At 40.6% G+C, this 24,481-nt stretch overlaps 1 long non-coding RNA gene across 1 annotated transcript in view; it reads left to right on the top strand.

Annotated features, from left to right (window-relative positions):
* The window catches only part of LOC129035444 (uncharacterized), a 38,522-nt gene extending 19,437 nt beyond the window's left edge, over positions 1 to 19,085 (top strand). Inside the window, exons 2-3 of the long non-coding RNA XR_008502193.2 lie at positions 17,596 to 17,743; positions 18,787 to 19,085. This is a non-coding gene — a long non-coding RNA (uncharacterized LOC129035444). The remainder of the gene's footprint in view (positions 1 to 17,595; positions 17,744 to 18,786) is intronic.
* The last annotated feature ends 5,396 nt before the right edge of the window (positions 19,086 to 24,481 follow it).

The following is a 24,481-nucleotide window of genomic DNA, read 5'->3' as shown; positions in this document are numbered from 1 at the left end:
GACATATGTAAAATTCTGCATCCAACAATTTTAAAATGTGTTTTCTTCTCAAACATACATAGAGAATTTACAAACATTAAGTGCTTAGTTATGAAGCATGACTCAGCAAATTTTAAAGAATCAGTTTATGCAGACCATGTTTTCTAATTGCAACACAACTAATTTAATACCAGTAATAAAATGATAAATGAGACTTATAAAATTAACTTTGGAAATTAAAATTCACACTCTTTAGTAAATCATGGGTCAAAGTAGAAGTCATAATTAAAATTGGAAAATCTTGAGAACTGAACATTAATAAAACTTTAAATATCAATATTTATGAGATGCAGTGCTATCATATTTATGGGAAATTCAAACCATTAAAAAGAAGAAGTGAAGTCAGGCCCAGTGGCTCATGGCTGTAATCCCATCACTTTGGGAGGTGGAGGTAGGAGCATCATTTGAGGCCAAAAGTTCAAGACCTGCCTGGGCGATGTAGTGAGCCCTCATCTCTACAAAAATTAAAATAAGAATTAGCTGGGTGTGGCAGCGCATGCCTGTAGCCCTAGCTATTAGGAGAGCTGAGACAGGAGGATGGCTTGAGCCCAGAAATTTGAGGTTGCAATGAGCTATGATCACTACACTGCCCTCCAGCCTGGGCCACAGAGTAGAACCCTGTTACAAAACACACACACAAAAAAAGAAGTGTAGAAAATTAGTGAGCCAAGCATCCAACTTAAGAAGTTATAGAAAGAACAACAACATAAATTCAAGGCAAATAGAAAAGAGTAGATAATTATGAGCAGAAATAGATGAGAGTAAAATAGAGATAATCGATAAACAAAAGTTAGTTTTTTAAAAATGATTAATCAAATAGACAATCATCTGGCAGAATTTATGGAAAAATAAATTATACACAAATAGACAATATCAAGGACATAAAATGGGAACATAATCACATACACCTTATAGATTTAAAAGACAATAAGAAATACTACGAACAATTTTTTGCCAATGAATTTGAACCTAGAGAAAAATCTCAAATACTTAGAAAAAAATAGAAAGCATGCACTGTGAAAGAAAATAAAGCAGCAATCAAAAATCTTTCATGAAAAAATACTGACATAAAATGCTTTTATGACAATCTTACCAAACATTCAAAGAAAGGATCATCCTATTCTTACATAAATGATTCCCCAGAAGATAAAAGAGGAAATGCTGGGTGATATTAGGAAGATGGCAGAAGAAGGATCTCCAAAAATTCACCCCTTTATAAAAGGAACCAAAAACAGTTGAAGACTCACTTGAGAGGCTTTTCTTTATTTGTACTGACTGAGAGATGGCCTATTGCTGAAAGCCTCTCCCACAGGAGCTTACAAGGAAAAGCTGAGCAGTGAAATGTCTATAGGAGCTTTGGAAAGGTTTGACATATTCCTGGGAATCTAGAAGGCCACGTGCATATCCTCAGGCTGCATACATGCTCAGGAAAACATGAGAAGGCCCTAAGCTCTCACCTGTAGCTGACCCTGAGGCTCTGCACAATCAGGAAATGAAGGCCCAGAAAGAGTTGTACATGGCCTGGCTGAGTGCTGCTGATGTACCCCAAAATACACTCAGAGCCCCTTGCCAAAGATTGGGAGATTTATTGATTTCAGGCAATTAAGAAAATCCTTGTCCAGGCCGGGCATGGTGGCTCATGCCTGGAACACAAGCATGAGCATAAGCAACAACAATAATAAACCCTGAAGGTGGGTAGAACCTGACTTCCAGGGTAGTCACATTTCAGTTATTGTACTTTTCAGCTCCAAAAATTTCTTTTGTGAGGCCTCAAGGGGCTAATCTGTCAAGATGGACCCTGAGTGGTTAACTGGGCCTAAATTCAAAATATAGCCAAGTGGCCATTGGCTGACTAGAAGTCACACACTGAGAAATAAAAAGAAAATCCTAAGTCCCCCAACCAACTGAATGGACTCCCTCTTGGCCATGGGGACCCTAGAAGGGTTAATAACTGAATTCCCAGCCATGACAAGAAGAGAGGTCAGACACACCTTGTTAAACCTCCACCCTCACTAACCACCATTAGACTTTCTTTCCTAAGGGTTAAGCAGAAACTGCCCCTTTTGAAAGACTCGCACCACCACTGACATCAACTAACCACCTGACACTGCTGGGTTCCCCTCCCTTTTTGGAGTTTCAACACGACAGCTGACCAGCATTCCTTCCTAATAAGAGACCATTGACAATGGACTGATTCTGGTCAGTTCACAGAGGCTCTGCACAAGATGCCTTTGTGTCCTCTGTTTCACCTTTGATCTATACAGCCTAATTTTAATGCATTTAAATGTTAAGTCTCCACCCTAAAGTGAACATGGGACATGTGTAATAACATGCATGTTTGCTTACTATGCATGCACACATTCACCCCATCATAAATATTCATAGCTCCTCCTATAACCTATTAAATATATACACTTAGACAAACCATTTGGCATAAATTCCAGTCTCATTTTTCCCTCCCTCAAAGTGCCTGCTTTCAGTTTCTGCCCGAGGCTACGCTGCCCAACCTGCAGATGGCCAGTCTGCAGATTGCAATCCTTTTTTTTTAAATTTTATTTATTTATTTTTGAGATAGAGTCTCCCTCTGTTGCCCAGGCTGGAGTGCAGTGGCGCGATCTTGGCTCACTGCAACCTCCACCTCCTGGGTTCAAGCGATTCTCCTGCCTCAGCCTCCCCGAGTAGCTGGGACTATAGGCTCGCGTCACCACGTCCAGCTAAATTTTTTTTGTATTTTTAGTAGAGACGAGGTTTCACCATGTTGGCCAGGCTGGTCTTGAACTCTTGACCTCAGGTGATCCGCCCGCCTCGGCCTCCCAAAGTGCTGGGATTACAGGCGTGAGCCACTGCACCAGGCCACAACCCTTTATAAGAAATAAAGCTCTCCTCTCCAAATTTTTGAACCTTGTGATTCTTCAGTTGACAACACATACTCTGAGTTCCTGGAAAGCGCCCACACTTGTTTAACTTTGAGACTTACGTAGCTGTTGTTCCTGTTTATGCTGCCTGAACCAACCAAAGACTGTAACCTGCAGCTACCAATCAGAACTCAGCAAGCATCAACCAATCAGAACTCAGCAAGCATCAACCAAGCAGAACTAAGCAAGTTTGCATCCATCATTTGCATAAGTAGACCAGAGTGGTAGCCTGCGCAAAAACTCTATAAAACACAAGGACTTTCTTTGTTCTGTCTGAACACACCTTCATTTTATATCAAAGCCTGTGTATCTCTGGTTTGCAAACCATTTGCTAGAATAAAGTCTCTTTCCTTTTTCTCGAAAGAAAACACTTTTGAGTGGATTTGTTGACACTATTTTTATTTTTATAATATCTGTCTCTTCATTAATAACCTCTATTTAGTGAGACTTTGCTCTAATACTTTTTTTAGTTCTTTAGAAATCCACTCCTTTTATTCTTGGACCATATTTAAGATAGCTGACTTAAAGTCTTTGTCTACTAAGTCTAACATCTGGAATTCTGGGTCAGTTTCTTCTGATTACTTTCCCCCATCATGTATGAGCTATACGTTCTTGTTTCTCTTTATGTCTCTTATTTTTTTGCTGAACACTGGACATTTGTTTTTTTCCCAGTTTTTGGCTGTTATGAATAATGTTGCTATGAACATTCATGTACAAGTTTTTGTGTGGACATATGTTTTCATTTCTTTTGGATATATTTCTAGTAGATGAATTGCTGGATCATATGGTAACTCTATGTTTAACTTTCTGAGGAACTGCCAAACTGTTTTCCAAAGTGCTACAGCATTTTACATTTCACTAGCAGTGTATGAGGGTTCCGATTTCTCCACATTCTCATCAACACGTTATTTTTCTTCGGATTTCAGCCATCCTTATGGGTGTGAAGTGGTACATTATTGTGGTTTTGATGTATATTTCTCTGATGGATAATGATGGTGAGAATCTTTTATTGTGCTCATTGGCCACTTGTGTATCTTCCTAGGAGAAATTTCCATTTATTATAACCTTTTGAATCTACTGTACTCATAGTGCCCTTGATATAACTACCCTTTGTTTCAAGAGCATGTTTTTCATTCTCCTCTTACTTGAATGATAAGCATCATTCTCTCCTATAAACACTTTCTTCACTTGGCTTCCCGAACAGCCTACGCTCCTTCCTCCTTGATCGCACTCCTTTCCTGTCACCTTTACTGCTTCCTCCTCAACTCCAGGATCTAGCCATTAGGGGGCCTCCATGACTCAGTTGTTGAGCCTCTTCTGCTGTCTATTTATACTCATGCCCTTGAAGACCACATCCAACTCATGGCTTTAAATATCATCTTTATGCTGGAGACTCCCACATTTATATCTCCAGCTGGACCTCCCCTTGGATCTCAGGTCCACTGCCTACTCCAGCGATGTTTAATACCTAACTTCTCCTCAAAATGGAAGTTCCCCACCAAAGCTGCCCTTTACAAATTCTTCCTTTCTCAGAAAATGTCAGCTTCATCAAACTTCTAATTGCTCAGGCCAAAAACTGTAGTGTCATCCCTGAGTCCTCTTTCTCTCACATCCCAAATTCAATCTGTCAGTAAATCCTGGCAATTCTCCCTTCAAATATATCAGGAATTCTTAGCCCTAAGAAAATCATGAGACAGTCATTAAAGATAGTTTGTGGGCCAGGCATGATGGCTCACATCTGTAATCCCAGCACTTTGGGAGGCTGAGGTGGGTGGATCACTTGAGCCCAGGAGTTTGAGACCAGCCTGGGCAACATGGCAAAAACCCGTATCTACAAAAAGATACAAAAATTAGCCAGGTGTGGTGGTGCACGCCTGTAGTCCCAACTACTTGGGAGGCTGAAGTGGGAGGATTGTTTGAGCCCATGAGGTCAAGGCTGTGGTGAGCTGTTTTCAGACCACTACATTCCAGCCTGGATGACAGAATGAGACCCTGTCTCAAATAATAATAATAATAATAATAATGAAAAAAGGAAAAAATAGTTTGCAGACATCTTATGTAAACCATGGAGTTGAGAAGTAGCATGCAAGTCTTATGTAAAGTGTGATTCCAACAATGCCAAATATGCCTCTAATAAAGATTTGAAAAAAACCCACATAAATAATATCCTAAATAAGCTGCAGAGGTATTTTCATATTATCCCATATTTTTCTTTGAAAATATTTATCAAGCTACAAAATGCAAAAGAGATTTCAGAGTTCACGATGTTTATGAAGTAGAATACCATTTTAAATAGCCCTGTGACATAAATGAAGCTGGGGTTGTGGGGGTGGGGACTCATTTCTGGAGGCCTACTTGTGCCATGCACTGCACTAATTGTTTTTCACATACTATCTCATTGAATTCTCTGACCCTTTTTTAAAAAGGTGTGATTGACATGCAATAAATGTTTTAAATGTTTAATGTGTGATTTGATAAGTTTTGACAGATGTATATACCTGTGAAACTATCACCAAATTAGGATCATGGACATATCCACCACCTCAAGTTTCCTTGCCCCTTTGTAATTCTTTCCACCCACCCCTCTCTGCTTGCTTCCCAGGTCCCCAAATAACCATTGATCTGCTTACTGTCACTGTAGATTAGTTTGCATTTTCTGGAGTTTTATGTAAATTGAATAATACATTATGTATTATTTTTTGGCCTTCCTTCTTCCAAATAATTTTTTTTTAAGAGATGAGGGTCTTGCTATGTTAACCAGGCTGGTCGTAACTCCTGGGCTTAGGTGAGCCTGCCACCTCCGCCTCCCAAAGTGCTGGGATTACAGGCATGAGCCACTGCGCCTGGCCCCAAATAATTTTTGATGTCTTCTTCACATCTTATGGTTGAAGAAATAGATTCATAGAAGTTACGTAACTTTCCTAAAATGATATAGTAATAAGAGATGGACCTGGAATTCCAACCCAGTTCCACCTGTCACTTCAATGTGTTGAAAGTGAAGCCCTGAGTGGTTAAATGAATTGTCAAAGGTTATAATGCCAGCAAGTAGCCAAAGTAGGACAGAACCCACTATGCCACATGCCTCTTGGTTATTTATGTGGCTATTGGAAAGAGCATATGACTCATTTTACATTTCACTAATACTGCATTTTCAGAAGTCTCAACCATTAACTCAACTTTGACAATGACCTCAGGCAGAAGATCCAGTGTGGTATGTTTTGGCAAAAGTTTCATTCAACAATTTCTTTCAACTTGTCAGAATAGAGAAATCTACTTTTTTAGAAATTGCCTTTGATTTCCCTTCAATTACTGTCCTCTTTAGAAATATAATTGAAATGAGGTTAAAGGAAACCATTGGCTGGTTGGGCTTTTTTCCACTTCAGTTTTCTCTTTTAAAATATTTGTTTGCAGTGAATTATCATCACCTTTGTTACCACCGCTTTATATTTTAGGTGGCCTAGATTGTCAAGGTAATGCATGAAATTGCAGCAAAAGAATTTGGTTCGTGATTTTCTAAAACTGCCACATTGTTACAGCTTGATTTCTAATGAATGTATTTATTAGGCTTATATTTAAGAGATCATTTAAGTTTTATCCTAAACACTAGTATAGTATCTGCAAAGTTTGATTAGTGGGTTGGGAGTTGTTTACATACTGAAAAACAAGTTTAAAAAAATAGAAAGGGCCGGGCACAGTGGCTCACGCCTATAATCCCAGCACTTTGGGAGGCCGAGGCAGGCGGATCACGAGGTCAGGAGATCGAGACCATCCTGGCTAACATGGTGAAACCGTGTCTCTACTAAAAATACAAAAAATTAGCCAGGCGTGGAGGCGGGAGCCTGTAGTCCCAGCTATTTGGGAGGCTGAGGCAGGAGAATGGCGTGAACCCAGGAGGCGGAGCTTGCAGTGAGCTGAGACTGTGCCACTGCACTCCAGCCTGGGCATCAGAGCGAGGCTCCATCTCAAAAAAATAAATAAATAAAAATTAAAAAAAATAAAAAAGTAAAAAAATAGAAAGATATAAAATAATTTATAAGCAATAAAATGAGAGCCTTAAAAAGTATTGAAATTATGGAATGCTTATCAGAAAGGCAAGGGAAAGACTTTCCCACTGTTTTCAATCATCTTCTTTAAAAAATGATTTTAATTTTGTGCAACTACTGTTCTCTATGCATGTCAAGTTAAGTGTCAGAAACCACATGTTTCAACAAAGTTCCTGAATATTGTGGATAAGTAACATATGAAAAATAATGCTCTATATCTATTGGGGCAGAGTATTTAAGGAGATGAAATGGCATTAGCTCCCACGCCACAAAAGCAAACTAGAATACTGTGGGGAAATATGTCAGTATGAACATCAATTGATACATAAGCCAGATTTACGAGAGTATAAGTCAGCACTGGCTGCGGTGGCTCATATCTGTAATCCCAGCACTTTGGGAGGCCGAGGTGGAAGAATCGCTCGAGGCCAGGAGTTTGAGACCAGTCTGGGTAACGTAGTGAGAACCTGTTTCTACAAAAATAAAATAAAACAAAATTAGCCTGGCATGGTGGGGCATGCCTGTAGTCCTAGCTACGCTGGAGGCTGAGGCAGGAGGATCACTGGAGCCCAGGAGTTCAAGGCTGCAGTGAGCTGTGATCACGCCAGTGCACCCCAGCCTGGGTGACAGAGTGAGACCCTGTTTCAAAAAAGAAAGAAAGAAAGGTGGGGGAAAGAGAGAAATAGAGAGAAAGAAAAAACATTTAAGTCAGAAAGGAATAGAAATCATCTTTAGAGTCTGTCTCTATAAGCCTCCTATTCCCAGATGTACGCCCAGCAACACAGCAGAGTAAGAACAAAGTACTAAACATTTAAAAAAATAATGCTATTGATGAGGCATAGCCAGCCTTAATCTTTTCTCCTGAAAATTTCCAAATTATAGATTTGAGCTTGTATTTATGAGACATTGAAACAACATTGAAATTTTTTTAGAGGAAAATGAACTGTGTACATGGAACCTAGAAAATTAATAAAGACATAAAAAATACAACCTTTATAAAGAGATTCTTTATGACCTCTGTACTCATGAAACCTGCTTGTTCAGAGCTCTAATACTGTCAAACTTATCTTTTATTTATTTGTTCATATGTTTCTCTATTTTTATGTAGCATACCAGGCCAAAGAGGTTATACAGAGGGCAATATTTCTATAGGTTATAAGAGAGAAATTTATACGTTCAAAGCAGCCATCACCGACTCTGCTCACCAAGCTCTTCCATCAAACTTTCCCACTAAACTACCCCTTACAGTAGAAGAACCTTAAACTCTGGAGGCCTTCAATTGCCTGCCTCATAAAAAATGTGTCTTTTGAGATAGATAGTTGGATGGATGGATGGGCAGACGGATGGACAGACAGAAAGACAGACAGGCAGGCAGACAGATAGATGTAGTAAAGAAGGAAGTCAAAGTTTACTATTAAAACATCCAGTTGAAAAACATGAAATCAAGAGAACAAAAGTATAAAAATGAACATTAGGATAAGAGGTAGGAAATGAAATGTTCTAATTCAGGCATTGATTTTAGCTGTTTTTGACTTCAGTGACATTTTATTTTAGAGATAACAAGTTCCTGGATCTCTCTATTTTTGTATGTCCTACATTCTATTAGCACAAAATGGAGAAGACACAAAATATGGAAAGAGATGAAGATACTCACATATTTTTCCAGTTGCCTTGGGAAAGTTATTGTACCTCTCTGAATTTCATTTTTCCCATATGGAAAATATGAATACTCACAGTACCCACCTCACAGAATGCCTCTGGGATTAAGTGAATTCATATATGCACAACGTTCAGCAAATAGGAAGCCCTCAAGCATGTTAGTTACTATACGGGAAAGTACTAAAAGCCTATCATAGGTTCGTTTCATGGAACCATGAAGGCTCGGGCTTGCTCCAGGTTTTCTCCTTTTCTTACTTGGCCTGCGGGATGGAGCCTGTCTTCCTCTCTGGTTCAAAGCAGCCATCACAAACTCTGCTCATCCAGCTTTCCCATTGTGCTTTCCCTCTAACCTACTTCTTACAGCAGAAGAACTCTGAGCTCTAGAGGTCCCCAGTTGCCTGCCTCCAGAGAAATATGCCTTTTGACATCTTGTGTTTCATCTAAAAAACTTTTGCCCACTTTTTAGTCTACTTCATTATATATGTGTGTGTATGTGTGTGTGTATTTTTGTTTTTGTTTTTGTTTTTGTTTTTGAGACGGAGTCTCGCTCTATTACCCAGGCTAGAGTACAGTGGCGCGATCTTGGCTCACTGAAACCTTTGCCTCCCGGGTTCAAGCTATTCTCCTGCCTCAACCTCCTGAGTAGCTGGGATTACAGGCGCCCACGACCATGCCCAGCTAATTTTTGTAAGTTTAGTAGAGACGGGGTTTCACCATGTTGGCCAGGGTATTGAACTCCTGACCTTAGGTGATCCGCCTGCCCCGGCCTCCTAAAGTGCTGGGATTACAGGCGTGAGCCACCGTGCCTGGTCTATATATATGTTCTAATATCAAGTATTTTCTCCAAATTTCCTAACACATTTGTCACTCCAGGAGGATGTAGGTTTATCCTGTGATTTCCAATAACTCCTAGAATGTGTTGTATGTTCCCATGGTATAAAGAACTCAGTTTGAGAAAGAGAGACTGACTCCCAGTTCTTAGGATCTGTTTAGTCAGGAAGAATCAAGGAAGGCAGGTCTTTTGTCTCAAGCAGGAATTTAACCACTCTGAGGACTTGGAGCCACTGTGGGAAGGGGCCCTGCAAGAGGGTGATTCAGCTCAGACAGAACAGAGAGGAAGGACATGGAGCTGGAGAAAGACCCAGTTCTGATGGTATCACCTTGATCCTCTAGTCCTCGTCATCACCAGCCTCTTATATTCTTCTTATAAGAATACCAGCCATAGCCGGGCCTGGTGGCTCACGCCTATAATTCCAGCACTTTGGGAGGCCAAGGCAGGCAGATCACGAGGTCAGGAGTTCGAGGCCAGCCTGACCAACATGGTGAAACATCGTCTCTACTAAAAATACAAAAACATTAGTGGGCATGGTGGTGCGTGCCTGTAATCCCAGCTACTTGGGGGGCTGAGGAAGGAGAATAGCTTGAACCTGGGAGGCAGAGGTTACGGTGAGCCGAGATCACGCCATTGCACTCCAGCCTGGGAGACAGAGCGAGATTCCGTCTCAAAAAGAAAAAGAATACCAGCCATATTGGATTAGGGACTACTCCTGGACTCTTGAGTTGCATTTTCTCTTTTGCTCTGGTCTGCTCTGGTCCTATTCCTTGAGGTGCCCTAATATGGTGGGTCATCTCCAACCTCAATTTAAAAAAATGAGAATTACTTTGTAAACATAGATTATTGTATGAACTATATACCTATGTTCTCAAATGCAGTGATGGAGCATTAATTATATATACATTTTTTTCCAGCTTGGCTTACTTTTTACATTTTTTTATTTTTTAACATTGTGGTAAAATACGTGTAACAAAATTGACTATCTTTTTTTTCTTTTTTTTTTGAAGCGGTGTCTCACTCTGTCATTCAGGCTGAAGTGCAGTGGCGCAATCTCGGCTCACTGCAAGCTCCGCCACCCAGGTTCACGCCATTCTCCTGCCTTAGCCTCCTGAGTAGCTGGGAGTACAGGAGCCCACCAGCATGCCTGGCTAATTTTTTGTATTTTTAGTAGAGATGGGGTTTCACCGTGTTAGCCAGGATGGTCTCGATCTCCTGACCTGGTGATCTGCCCGCCTCGGCCTCCCAGAGTGCTGGGATTACAGGCATGAGCCACGGCACCCGGCCTAAAATTGACTATCTTAATCATTTTTAAGTGTACAGTTCAGCAGCATTAAGTACATTCCTATTGTGCAACCATCAACATCATCCATCTCCAGAACTCTTTTCACCTTGCAAAACTGAAATTCTGTATCCATAAAACAGTAACTCCCTATTCCCCCCTTCCCCCAAGCTCCTGGCAACAGGATTAGTTATATTTGAAATATAGAAGATTGTCTGAGGCCAATACCTATGGGAGATTGTACTCCAAAACTTGAGACATGTATTGTGCCTCTTGTTATTGCAATCACATTTGAAGGATCCATTTATCAGATTTTGTGTTCGTTCTACATATTTTCACAAAATCAGTACTGAAATAAGTTGGAGGTAAAGTCACTTTTTGGACCTAGGGAGTTTTTAAAGTGCGGTCAATATGTCATCACAGAAAAAGAAAATAACATTTTGCAAGAATTATTTGGACTTCATTATTTTGTCTTTGACACCTCTGACTGTCTCTAAAGTTTATAGATATTAGTTTAGGTTAATGAACATTTTCCTGGCTGGGCGAGGCGGCTTATGCCTGTAATCCCAGCACTTAGGGAGGCGGAGTCGGGTGGATCACCTGAGCTCAGGAGTTCGAGACTAGCCTGGCCAACATGGTGTAACCCTGTCTCTACTAAAAATACAAAAATTAGCTTGGCATGGTGGTGGATGCCTGTAATCCCAGCTACTCGGGAGGCTGAGGCAGGAGAATTGCCTGAACCCAGGTGGCAGAGGTTGCAGTGAGCTGATATTGCATCGTTGCACTCCAGCCCGGGCAACAAGAGTGAAACGCTGTCTTAAAACAAAATTCCTGTATAATTTTTAACTATTTATAAAGGTATTTATTTGGAATGAATAGGTGTATTAGTTTCCTAGGGCTGCCATAACAAAGCACACAAAACGAAAGTCTATTCCCTTGCAGTTCTGGATGCCAAAAGTTTGAAATAAAAATGAATGTCAGCAGGTTGGTTCCTACTGAGGGCTCTGAGGTCATGTCTATTCCATGCCTCTCTCTTAGCTTCTTTTGACAGCCAGCAATCTTTGGTTTCCCTTGGCTTATAAATGGATCGCTCTAATCTTTGCCTCCATTTTCCTGGGGGCATTCTCCCTGTGTCTTCACATAGTTGTCTTCTTATAAGAATACCAGCCATATTGGATTAGGGGCCCACCCTATCCAGTATGATCATATCTTAACTAATTTACATCTGTGTGGCCTTGTTATGAAATAAGGTCTCATTCTGAGATACTAGCTTAGGACACCAACATATCTTTTTGGGTGGATGCAATTCAACCCAAAACGGTCAGCCAGGATGAGCCTGATTAATGGCTTGTATCTTTTATAATACTCTGATAGTTTAACTTTTTTTGGACTAACAGGCCAAATAGCACAATAACCAACTCATTGCCTACTACTTACTAGGTATGCAAATATGTTTGTTAAATGAATGTTGCTACCAAACAGTTTAGGAATAACAAAAGAGAAGAATCTCAACCATTGGGTTGGTGAATGGGTCAAATCACTGTTGCTTGCCATATAGGAATTGGGCTTTGGCAATTCTGAGAAGAAGGAAACTCCTTCCCTTTCCAACTATTGGGGTAAGTGTGCCCACTGGGGACTGGGTGCAGTGGCTCAAGCCTGTAATCCCAGTACTTTGAGAGGCCAAGGTGGGCAGATCACCTGAGGTCAGGAGTTTGAGACCAGCCTGGCCAATGTGGTGAAACCCCATCTCTACTAAAAATACAAAAATTAGCTGGGCATGGTGGCGGGCACCTGTAATCCCAGCTACTCGGGAGGCTGAGGCATGAGAATAGCTTGAACCCAGGAGGAAGAGGTTGCAGTGAGCCAAGATCGTGCCACTGTACTCCAGCCTGAGCGACAGAGTGAGACTCTGTCTCAAAAACAAATAAAAAAGTATGCTTATTGGGCAATTGGGTCTTTGGAGGCAATAATTATTTCCATGTTACAGCAAAGCTTCAAAAAGGAAAATGTTTTTCCTTAAAGTATCATTTCAAGTAAATTTATGCTTAATATATATGGACAGCTTTTAGGCCAAGAACACTGAGAGGAAAACAACTTTCTATGTATTTGGACAGAAAGAGTTAGAAAGGGAGGAAAGAACAAGAGAAATACTGCATTTTGAGACTGATTTTGTGTGCATTTAATATGTTCCAAAACTAATACATTCCCATGAATCAATTATTTGCATTGCATTTCATTTCATACATGTTTACTTTTGAAAGAATACTCTTATTCTCTGAGTCTTTTTCCATTATTTTATTTTAGTCTATGTGTATCATTACATTTAAACTGACTTTCTTGTAAGTAGCATATAATCAGGCCTTTTATTTTTATTGTCAACCTGAGAATCTCTGTATTTTAATTGGAGTGTTTAGACCATTTACATTTAATGTAATTATTAATATGGTTGGATTTAAGTACATAATTGTCTATTTGTTTCTGATGTTTTTGTTCTTCTCTTCTTCCTTTCCTATATTCTTTTGGATTATTTAAATACTTGTTAGTATTCTATTTCACTTTATGTGTTATGTTTTTGGCAGTTTTTCTCACTTTTAGTGGTTGCTGTAGGAATTATTAAAGCGAAGTAGTCTGAATACACTGGTTAAAATAATTATTATTATTTTTTCTTTATAACTTCACTTGCAAACCTGAGCAGATTTATGAGGCACTGTGAGCTTAAACCTCTTTGGGATTGAGGCTAATACTCCAAACCACACTGGATTTATATAAACACCAGCCACTCTGATAAAAGCATTCTACTTGACTGACTCCATCAACTCACTGGCATTTTCTATGGTCAAATTCAGTAAAAATAAGGTGAGAGCAAAAGTCTTTTGTCCAAGAGATTCATGTCAGCTGAAGAAGTAGCAGCAGACTTAGGACAACATAAAAGGTTAAGCCATTTTACTAATACCATTCTCAAACTTGAAAAGTTACATAGATTTTCATGAGCTTAGAGTTTAGTAGATGTAGAGAATATTTATCAAAATAAAGAAGGTGAATAAATAGAAATATAGTACATTTGGCCAGGTGCGGTGACTCATGCCTGTAATCCCAGCACTTTGGGAGGTCGAGGCAGGTGGATCATGAGGTCAGGAGATCGAGACCATCCTGGCTAACACAGTGAAACCCCGTCTCTACAAAAAATTAGCTGGGTGTGGTGGCAGGTGCCTGTAGTCCCAACTACTTGGGAGGCTGAAGCAGAAGAATGGCGTGAACCCAGGAGGCAGAGCTTTCAGTGAGCCGAGATTGCACCACTGCACTCCAGCCTGGGCAACAGTGAGAAACTCCATCTCAAAAAAAAGAAAAAAAAAGAAATATAGTACATTTATCTATCCACATATATATACACACACATATATATATGTTAATTCAATAGAGTAAAAATGTCAGTTCTCCTCAAATTAATCTATATTAAATTTAATACTGACCAGGTACAGTGGCTCACACCTGTAATCCCAGCACTTTGGGAGGCTGAGGTGGGCAGACCACTGAGGTCAGGAGTTTGTGACCAGCCTGGCCAACATGGTGAAATCCCGTCTCTACTAAAAATACAAAAATTAGCTTGGCATGGTGGCACGTGCCTGTAATCCCAGCTACTTGGGAGGCTGAGGCAGGAGAATCACTCGAGCCCGGGAGGCCGAGGTTGCAGTGAGCCAAGACTGTGCCACTGCACTCCAGCCTGTGTGACAGAGTGAGACTCTGTTTCAAAAAAAAAAAAATTAATACCAATAAAATTCTAAAGATTTTTCATCAAAATTGATATTGGAATTCTAAATTTTATGTGGAAAAGATATTATGAAAGAAGAGCTAAGTCAGTCTTGATAAACCAGGACAGAGAAGAGAGACCCACACTACCAGATATCAAGATATATTACAAAGGTATAGAAACAAAAATAGTTCAATATTAGCTCCCTAATAGAAGAAGTAGTCTATGAAAGGGAATACAGAGCATAGGAACAGACCAATGAGAATTGGACATATAATATAGGTGACATTATAAATAAGTGGCGATGGAAAGATTGATACATTGCATTAGAACAGTTGGCTTGCTGCTTGCAAAGTTATATCCCTGTTTCACAGTGTATTAGAAAACAAATTAAAGTTTAAATGTGAGAACGAAACAAAGTAAAATACACAAAACTTGTAACCTGTCAGACTGTAATAGGGAGAAATATTTTCATGACCTGAAGTAAAAAAAATTTTTTAAATTTAGAATATTTTTTCTAGTCATATTTTGAGTCATGGAAAAAAACATTAAAATTTATAGAAACAACTTTGAAATATATATATATTTTAAGATTTTAGATATTAAATATATATATATATGAGGAGAAAGAGATCTATCCCCTGCCTCACCTAGTATTTCCTCTTCTTCTCCTCTGTCCCTAAGTGTTCTCTCAGAAAATTAAGACTCCAGGCAAAACTTTTTCTAGTACATTTTAAATTTTGCTCTTTTTATGACAATAAATAACATAAATAACATGCATGTGATATTGTACCTAATGTTCTCAGAACTGTTATCTGATACAAACTTTAACATAATTTCAACAGAACTAAGTGTTTTTCTATTAGTGATAACTTTCTAGAGAGGATATGAAGCTAGAACGAAAAGGTAAAAACTGGTAGAATATTAGCCTGCTCCACTTTTCCTGTACCCTATTCCTTCACTTCTTGGAAACTTTATTCCAAGAATTTTGCCAGTGCATGATGGAAGAAAATATATGGTGATTTGTCGTGTTTACTAATGCTATAACTTTGATTTTTAAACTTTTATTGTCTAAATAAGAGTTAAATTATTACTTGCAAAGCCATTGGCTTGGAAACCATTTTCATGAGAAATCATATCTCATTTGATTAAAATAAAGACAGAAAATTCAACCTCAAGGAAAGCTCATTTGTCTTCTACAAATAGCATTTCAGAGAGTCAAAGAAATAAGAGGTGGAAAAATCAATTAGAGCTAATCTACCAGCTTGTCAGAAAAGATTGCTTTCTACGAAATATATTCTAGCTCTTTGTCCAGGTTAATTCTAAAAGTCTCACGGGATGGAGCACTTATTATATCCTTTTGAAGTTTTTCCTTTTATCTAATTGACCCTACCAATAATCTTTTTTTTTTTTTTTGCTAATATCTAACTTCCATGTTAGCTACTAATTCTGTATTATTACTTTTAATCATACCTCTTCCTATACTAATGTCCCTTTTCCCCCAAGTTCGGTTTTTATGATCTCAGATATTTGTAAGGAGCTAGCTTTCTTTCATTTAAGCTATGACAAATATTTGCTTGTTATAATAAGCTCTTAAAAGCAAAAGAAATCTTTAGATCTTTTTTCTCCATCTTCCTTTCTTTTCTTGTTTTGCAGACCTTGTAATGAGGCACTTAAAAGTGAAGATACTGGCAGGAACAAATAGAGAAAGGAGACTATAAATCCCTTGCTTGATCAAGAAGACTATCAATGTCTTTGCAAATTAGCAATACATATCTTATCTATCTCTGGGATGAGCAAAGCATTTTCTCTTGTAAATGATTTCTAGTTCTTTTTAAATGTCTTCTCTCTCAGTGTCCTTCATTTCAGATTCCCCATTCCTATTTAATTATGTTTATGTGAATTTAAAATGGAGTATTCTTTCAGGTTGGATGGTGTAATTTATGTACCCTGTGAACATAAAGGTGATGGTTTTCCTCTATTCACAAGATTTAAATTCTTGCTCTTATCATGCAGACAATTAATTGAGAGGCACCCTGCACATTGGTGCTCTGGAGTCAAGTTTCTGCTGTTTGATGATAACCAAAAGAGGGATTCTAGGAGGGGTGAGAGATATCATATAACCAGGGAAGGAGATTGCCCTGAGCATAAGAACATAAATTCCTTGCAGCCAGAACCAGTTTAATAAAATGCCAGTGTCTACACTAACAACTCCTGGTAACATGGGGGAAGGGCAGAGACAAAGAGTGTGAAGAATTTTATTGTGTGCTTTTGTGCTCATTTAATTGAGTTTCTATGAATTTGTGTATAGAGCTTTCCATTACCATTGTTCAGGAATGATTGAATAAGTGTTTATGAAATTTACTAAATATGTTTTTCAATATTGAAAACGTACAGAAACATTTAATTAGCTTTCTCTGCTTACCAAGACACTGTCAGCACTTTAAGTAACAAACAAAGATGTGGTAGAATTTTCTAGAAAAAGGGCCCTGTACACAGAGTCATAACATCTCTTTAGGTAAAAGCCTGTGCTCTGGAGCGAGACTGCCTTCTTCAGATTCTGACTCTGTCCCTTAGCTGTGTGACCTTTTGAAAGTAATTTCACTCCCCTGGCCTCAGTTTTCTGTTATAAAAGAGTGATCAGCCTATCTGAGGAAAAACTATTATAAATTGAGACTAAATTGCATTAACATTTGGATGGTTTTGTTTGTTTGTTTTTTGAGTCAGAGTCTCACTCTGTTATCCAGGCTGGAGTACAGTGGTGTGATCTTGGCTCACTGCAGCCTCTGCCTCCTGAGTTCAAGCGATTCTGCTGCCTCAGCCTCCCTAGTAGCTGGGATTACAGGTGTGCACCACCACGGCTGGCTAATTTTTGTATTTTTAGTAGAAAAGGGGTTTTACCATGTTGCCCAGACTGGTCTCAAACTCTGTGAACTCAAGTGATCCACTGGCCTCAGCCTCCCGAAGTGCTGGGATTACAGATGTGAGCCACTGTGCCCAGTGAGTTAATGTTTGTGAAGTCCTTAGTACAGTGCCTTAAAATCTAATTTAATTTTTTCTTCCTTTCATTCATTAAACAGATATTTATCAAGTGTCTTCTCTGTGATGTGACTGAAGATAGGAATTTACAGCATAGCAACAAAGAATGATACAATATCTAACTGTACCATGTGTGAAGTGCTACAAAAACATATGGCAAGCTCTGGAATCAAGAAGTGAGCAGGCCAGGTGTGGTGGCTCATGCTTGTAATCCCACGACTTTGGGAGCCCAAGGTGGGAGGATTGCTTGAGCTCAGGAGTTTGAGTCCAGCCTAGGCAACATAGTGAGACCTCATCTCAACGAAAAATAAAAAAATTATCTGAGTGTGGTGGTGCACACTTGTGGTCCCAGCTACTAGGGAGGGTGAGCCAGGGAGCTAGGGGCCTCGATGAGTCATGAACGTGCCACTGCACTCCAGCCTGGGTGACAGAGCAAGACTATTTCAGGCAAACGGAACGGCATAAGCAAAGGCACCAAAGCTTGTAACTGCAAGATTTGTTTGCCTGTGTGTGACCAAATATAGGTAAAGATCATGGGATGGGTGAGTGGGAGAGGGGATAAGATGCTCTTCCTACTTCAGCTAAGTTGCAAAGGTTCAGGAACTGTGGCCACAGCAAGTGGCCCGTGGGGTTGTGCCATTGGTGACACACTGTGCCGTGGTCTTGTCTGTTATTTGCCGCCAGTCCTCCATGGATCCCGACCCTTTTCTTAACCTGATTCTCCATCTTTGGGTTGAGGCAGTGAGCTGCCTGACAACTTTCCCAGAAATTATTTTTTCTGGATAAGTTAACCAGAATGAGTTCCTTTTGCTTGTAACCAAGAGATGTCTCAAACAATACAGAATGTAATCTTTTTGGCATGTCATCTGAATTTCCTAAATTTTAATCAATAAATAGTGAAGTACTTCTGTAATAAAATATAAAAATCAAATGTAAATGTAAAATATAAAAAATTTAAATTGAAAATTATTTAAAATGTATTTAATATAAAAATCAAATGTAAATGTAAAATATAAAAAATTAAATTGAAAATTATTTAAAATGTAAAAAAAAATTCACATTGAGATAAAAGGATAAGATGGATAATTAATAATAGTGGGAACAATTTGAAGACAATCTGTATTGAGTGCTTGTCTGTGGGCCAGATACATTGTTACGAGCTTCACGTGCAATATCTCACATGCTTGGTAACAACAATAAGATATTAACGCTATGATTATCATTGTTTTCAGATGAGGAAACTGAGGGGTGAAGAGCTTAAGTCGTCTGCCCAAAACTAGCAGTGGGAGAGTGATGCAGCCAGGATTTAAACCCAGGTAGCCCAAATACAGCATCAACAATCTATCTCAAATCTGTGGCATCATAGATGAGCTGGTATCCACCATTCCCTGAAGGAGTTGAAGGAGCTTTTATAGAAGAGGTGATATCTGAACTGGACCTTAGAGAGTAATCTGAACTGGACCTTAGAGAGTAAGTAAAATTCTGCCAGATAAAGAACATGTAAAAGTATTAGTCCAGCCTGAGATTTGTGTGCAAGGGCAGAGTCGGGAAAGGCCACTACATGTTTCCAGGAATGCCTCATGGGCATAAGTTGCTGGTGTGTGGGTGTAGTGGGGGTTGGGTAGAGGGAGAGGTATGAGCTGGGGACGGGGTGGCTGAAAAAAGAGGTTGGTAGTAGAGGAATCCAAATATATTTTTGAAATGGAATAAGGGTTGTTATATTTTTAATTTTCTTTTTATTACCAACCAAACAAGCAGCAGTGATGGAGTGAGATTATGTGAGTCCTTCAGTTTAGTAGTTAAGATTTTATCTTTAAGCAACTGGAAGTCATCAGCGGTTTTAAAGGAGGAGAATGACATCATCAGCATCTTTTTTTAGAAGGATCACTCTGGCAGCGGTGTGAAGAAAGGGCTTGGATTGGGAGTGATGGGTGTCACCAAGGTTGGTTAGCAGGATTCTGAAATATTATGCATGAAAAGACAGTGAGGACAGTGGACAGTGAGGACAGAGAGGCGGGCTCACATTTGAGAGGCAGGCATCCCTGAGCTGGGAGCAAAAGGGCTTGATGATTAATTTAATGCGGGTGGTTGAGGAGGAAGGAAGAATTGAAGATGACTGAGATTTCTAGCTTAGAAACCTGAGTAATTGGGGAATGTCATTAACTGAAATAGGAGTGGAAGGAAGGAAATCATCCTATGTGAGGCCTACCAGAAGCTTCACATATGTTATTTAATCTTAAATAAACCTATAATGAAAAAATTAACATGCGCATTTTACAGATAAGAAAAGTGAGATTCAGTGAGGTAAAGTAGCTTGCCCAAGGTCACACAACTACTAAGAGCTGGAATGTGAAATAAGGTCTTACTCCAGTGCCCCTATTCTTTCCATGATAGTAGGGGACTTTATGCTTTGTACCTCTTTGTACCTCTCCACACTCTGATAATAATTTTAGTTTGGAAAAATAGGACTGAACCTCAATGGGAAGGTAGACCACGGAAACATGGGCCTCCCAGGAATAGTGCAGTATGAAGAGAGATTAAAGGATTGCCCTAATGACATTAAGGCCCAGAGCAGCACTGTTGAATACAATTTTCTGCAGTGATGCAAATGCTTTTTACTTACATTATCCAATACAGTAGTTATTAGGCCATATGCTACTGAGCACTTGAAATGTGGCTAGTATGAATGAGGAACCGAAGAGTTAATTCTAATTGATTTTAAGTGATTTCAGATTAAATAAGCATATGTGGCTAGTGACTGCCATATTGGATGGTTTAGGACTAGAGAAACCAGTCAGGCATAGAGGGTTCATCAGAGAAGAGGCCTTGCTGGTACCCCTGAAAAATCACTCGATATTTGATCATCTGCCTCATACCTCTGGGTAATATTGGTCCTATATTTGGGGACCATAATTTATTAGTTAGCAAAAGGTTTTTTTCTTAGTGTGGACCACAAACTTATTTTACTATGTTTTATCTTTAGGAGAGTAAGTACAATACTCCCTCTCCTTTCTTATCTGAGAATCATTATAGTCATTTTCTCTGTATTTACATTTTTCCGTATATAGCATTATTTAAGAGCTCAAGCTCCAGGAAAACTGCCTGGGTTCAAATCCCAGTTCTGCCAATGAATATTTTGTGCCTTGAGTTAGCTGCTTCACATTTGCAAGCCTCACTTTCCCTATCTATAAAATAGGGATAACAATAGTGCTTCATTCATAGGGTAGTTGTGAGGATTGAGTTAAATAACCTATGGGAAATGCTTAGCCAGTATCTGGCACATGCTAAATACTCAGTAAGAGTTAGCTATTCTAAAACTAGTACTGTGTGATAGTGTGTATTTTGTACCTCTGCATTTTGACATTTACTCAACTCTATTTTTGCTTCAATAGAAGGTATTCCTCCAGATCTCTGTCAGAACATTCCAAAAAGAAATTCATTCCTCAAGATAAGAAGGTAGACAGAGTTTTGAAGAATAAGATTTTATCTTATTGCAGGCATGAGTTTTGAGTTGTTTTTGATTTCACTTTGATTTCTATATTGTTAAAGTATTTAAAATCATTACAGAAGAAAATCATGACTATGATATTGTGTTGTGATCATTAAAATTCCCTTGGTTTAAGCTCAAACCGTTGCACATATACCACACAATCAAATAATAATACTGGAAGTTCTTAATGTTGGCACAGAAGATTTCTTGATGTTTTGTAGTTATACCGTTTTTTTTGTTTTGTTTTGAGATGAGGTCTTGCTGTGTGGCTCAGGCTGGAGTGCAGTGGCTATTCACAGGCAAGATCCTACTGCAACTTTGAACGTCCAGCCTCATGTACCCTCTTGCCTCAGCCTCCCCAGTAGCTGGTACTACAGGCTTGGGCCACTGCACCTGACTCATACCTGTTTAACTGAAATATTTAATGCCTAGATTCTGGCTATTCAATGCCACTTAGAAGTGGCTGGATATTTGTTGATCAGGGACTATTTAAAGACTAATGACGTCACAGGTAGGAACAAGTAATAGGATCCCTTTTGTTGTCACCAATTTTGTATTTTGTAATCTTTGGATTGTAAAACTGCATTGTAATATAGTATTGCACTCCCTACGGTGTTTGTGCAAAAAACATTTTTTTTTTCCCATTAGATAGGAATTTTGAGAAATCTGGCTTCAAGTGCCAGTTCTCCCTTTGGGTTGTCTAAATAAAGAAGTCATTTATTTCTCTGGGCCACAGAGAGGTAAATGTCATCTGTAAAGTCTAAGAGTTGATCTTGATTTGATTCTAGAATGGTCTTGAAGTACTTGGATCTGCCTCCTTCCCCCAACTCCCTAGGAGGACCTTTGGCCTTAAGGGACTTAAGAGAGGTCATTTTTATCTACTGTTCACAGCGTTTACTTCCATGCTTTAAAAAACATGCTCTTGGAATATTCTTGGATATTTCATTTCCTTGGAAAACAATTAATGGGTGAGTCAGCATGAAGAAAAAACCCACTCACAATAGATATAAAAATTGCATGAAGTGGTGAAACAAGAAATGATTTTCTTTGTAAACTGAAATGATGAGGTATGCAGAAACCAATTACTTATTTATAAAATGAGCGCGCGGTGGGAAAGCTTTATGTAGCAAAGCTAAAGTGCTGTTACATATTTAGCAAGACAAGAGGGCATGGAGAGTCCTCTCCATACTGCCTTAAAACTGCTGTTAAAATAAACGTTCCTTTCAGTGAGAGAGACAATGTGTTGGGAGGCGGACGAAGGAAGGAAGCAAGGGAAGGGTCAAAGCCTTCCCTCCGGCCCCGATCAATCCCCTCTGTAAATTCATAATTAAGGGAATTTCCTCCTGCAGCTGCGGAACGCTTGGTGGCCGTTTCGACGTCACTGTCAGGGCATTTCAGGGATTTTGTGTGCCCAGGCGGTGACTTCCGGACTTCTCCGGCGTATCCCCGGGGGGGCGCAGAACACCGCCCGTGGCGAAGTCCGGCAGGGGGAGTTTGGGAACCCGTCCCCGGGGGCTCAGCGGCCGGAGGAGGGCGCGGAAGTGTTTCCTGGGTGAGCGCGGCAGCCGGACCCGTTTCCGGAAGGCTGATTGCATCAGGTGTGGAGCAGGGCGCCTCCTCGGCCCAACCTGGCGGCCTCTGCGCCTGCGCGCGCCGCCTCGCCCCGCCGCCGCGGACTCCACCGCGGGTTTTCCTCTGGGTCGGGAAGAGACACAGCTGGGAGGGGCAGGCGCCGCTCACCTACCCCGGACCCCCGAGAGAGAGCGGGGTGGCCAGGCTGGGTTCCGGGGATCTGAGGGGAGCTGTGAGGTCCGGGAATAGAGTGCCTTGGAAAGAGGACCCGCCTGCAAGGTTGGAGGCTGGTCGATCTCCTTTCCTGACGGGAGTGGTGGTCTTGGGCTGGTTTCCTTGCCTCTTTGGCCTTGGAGATCACAGACTAAGAACCACAAGGCTTTCCAGTTCACAGAGCCCGTATTTTCCCCTAGAGGTCTACTGTGGCCCTCGACTGTCCTTGGTCCACGGACGTGTTAGGTGGATCTTGGGGTGCAGAGACTCAGTCCCAAGAGTAAACACTTTTCATGAGTTTATAGGGATTTCTCTGTGACAGTATTGTTTTTATGTTGTAGGAAGGAGGGACATGATTGCTGGCCTCCAGCTCGGTCTGAGGGAAATAATTGTTAATTGGAGAGGTTATTGGAGTGCAAAAGTCAGAAACCACCTTCCACAAGGCAGCCCCCCTCCCATCCCTTCGTAACAACCTCACTGAGTCTGCATGAGGGTCCCGCTATACACTCTATTCGCACCTTGTGCATTTCCCTCCCAGGACTCTACCTGTTTGAAACGACCGTTTTGAGTGATTATTTGATAGATGTCTGTCACTCGGCCGGACTATAAATTCCATGAAAGCAGGGGCCTGGGCTTTTAAATTCACCTCTATCCTCAGGCCTAGTACAAGACCTCGTGGATCCTCAATAAACTCATGTAGGAAAGAATAAAGTAATGCCCACCCCACTGCATAGAGTCCTCATAGGAAGAATCATGTGAGTTTTTAATTCGAGATCCTCGGTAGGACTGTGTGTGCTTGTGTATGGGTAGGGTTCTCTAAAGTGTATAGTCCTCATACAAGCAGCATCAGCATCCCATGGGAACTTGTTAGATATACAGATGCTTGGGCCCCACCACATATCTACCCATTCAGAGACACAGATTGGGACTCAGGGATTTGTACTTCAGCAAACCCTCCAGGCGATTCTGATCCAGGCTCCAGTTTGACAACTGCTGCCCTGGTGAAGAGCAATCCTAAGGATACTTTGGGGATGTCATTCACAGTGTCTGGGGCAGAGCACGGTTTACCACTTACTGAGACTCGACTCTTATCAGGGCTTTGCTTGCACGCTTACAATTAGAGTTATAGATAATATTATTGGCAATGGAAAGGAAAACCTGCTTTTCCTCTCCGGCAGTTGTATTTCTCCCCTGATATTATCTTTTTGTGATAAAGAAGAGTGTGTGTGCGGCATATGCCTGGGGGTGGGGATAGGAGGTAGAAGGAAGGAGAAGGTCTCGCCTACAACTTGCAGTTAGCCTGGGTGGGTGTGGGCAGCTCTCCTGTGGGGACATTTTCCTATTGCAAGGGAATGCTGGCGTGTGGGAGAAAAGCCAGGGTTAAGGTAACCCAACTGCCTTTTGGTGCAGACGGACACCAGCCACATGGAGGGGATACCCGGGCTGCACCGCACGTCCTGCCTTTGGGTCTTACTGGGGAACCCATTGCCTCCCTGCGTGTTCCCAGGCGATCGGGGAGCGTGCCTCCCGCAGGCCCCGCCGCCTCCACCTGCAGGGGTCGCCCTGGGAGCGCGGCCCGCCTCCTTCTGCCCGGCCCCCACCCCCCTGCCCCGCCTTTCTCCCATTCGGCCCCCGCCCCGCCGGGCCCCTCC

Source organism: Pongo pygmaeus, chromosome 3 (assembly GCF_028885625.2).
Source record: "Pongo pygmaeus isolate AG05252 chromosome 3, NHGRI_mPonPyg2-v2.0_pri, whole genome shotgun sequence".
Taxonomy (NCBI): Eukaryota; Metazoa; Chordata; class Mammalia; order Primates; family Hominidae; genus Pongo; species Pongo pygmaeus.
The sequence above is the reverse complement of the archived record's forward strand: the minus strand, read 5'-3'. Positions and strand labels throughout refer to the sequence as shown.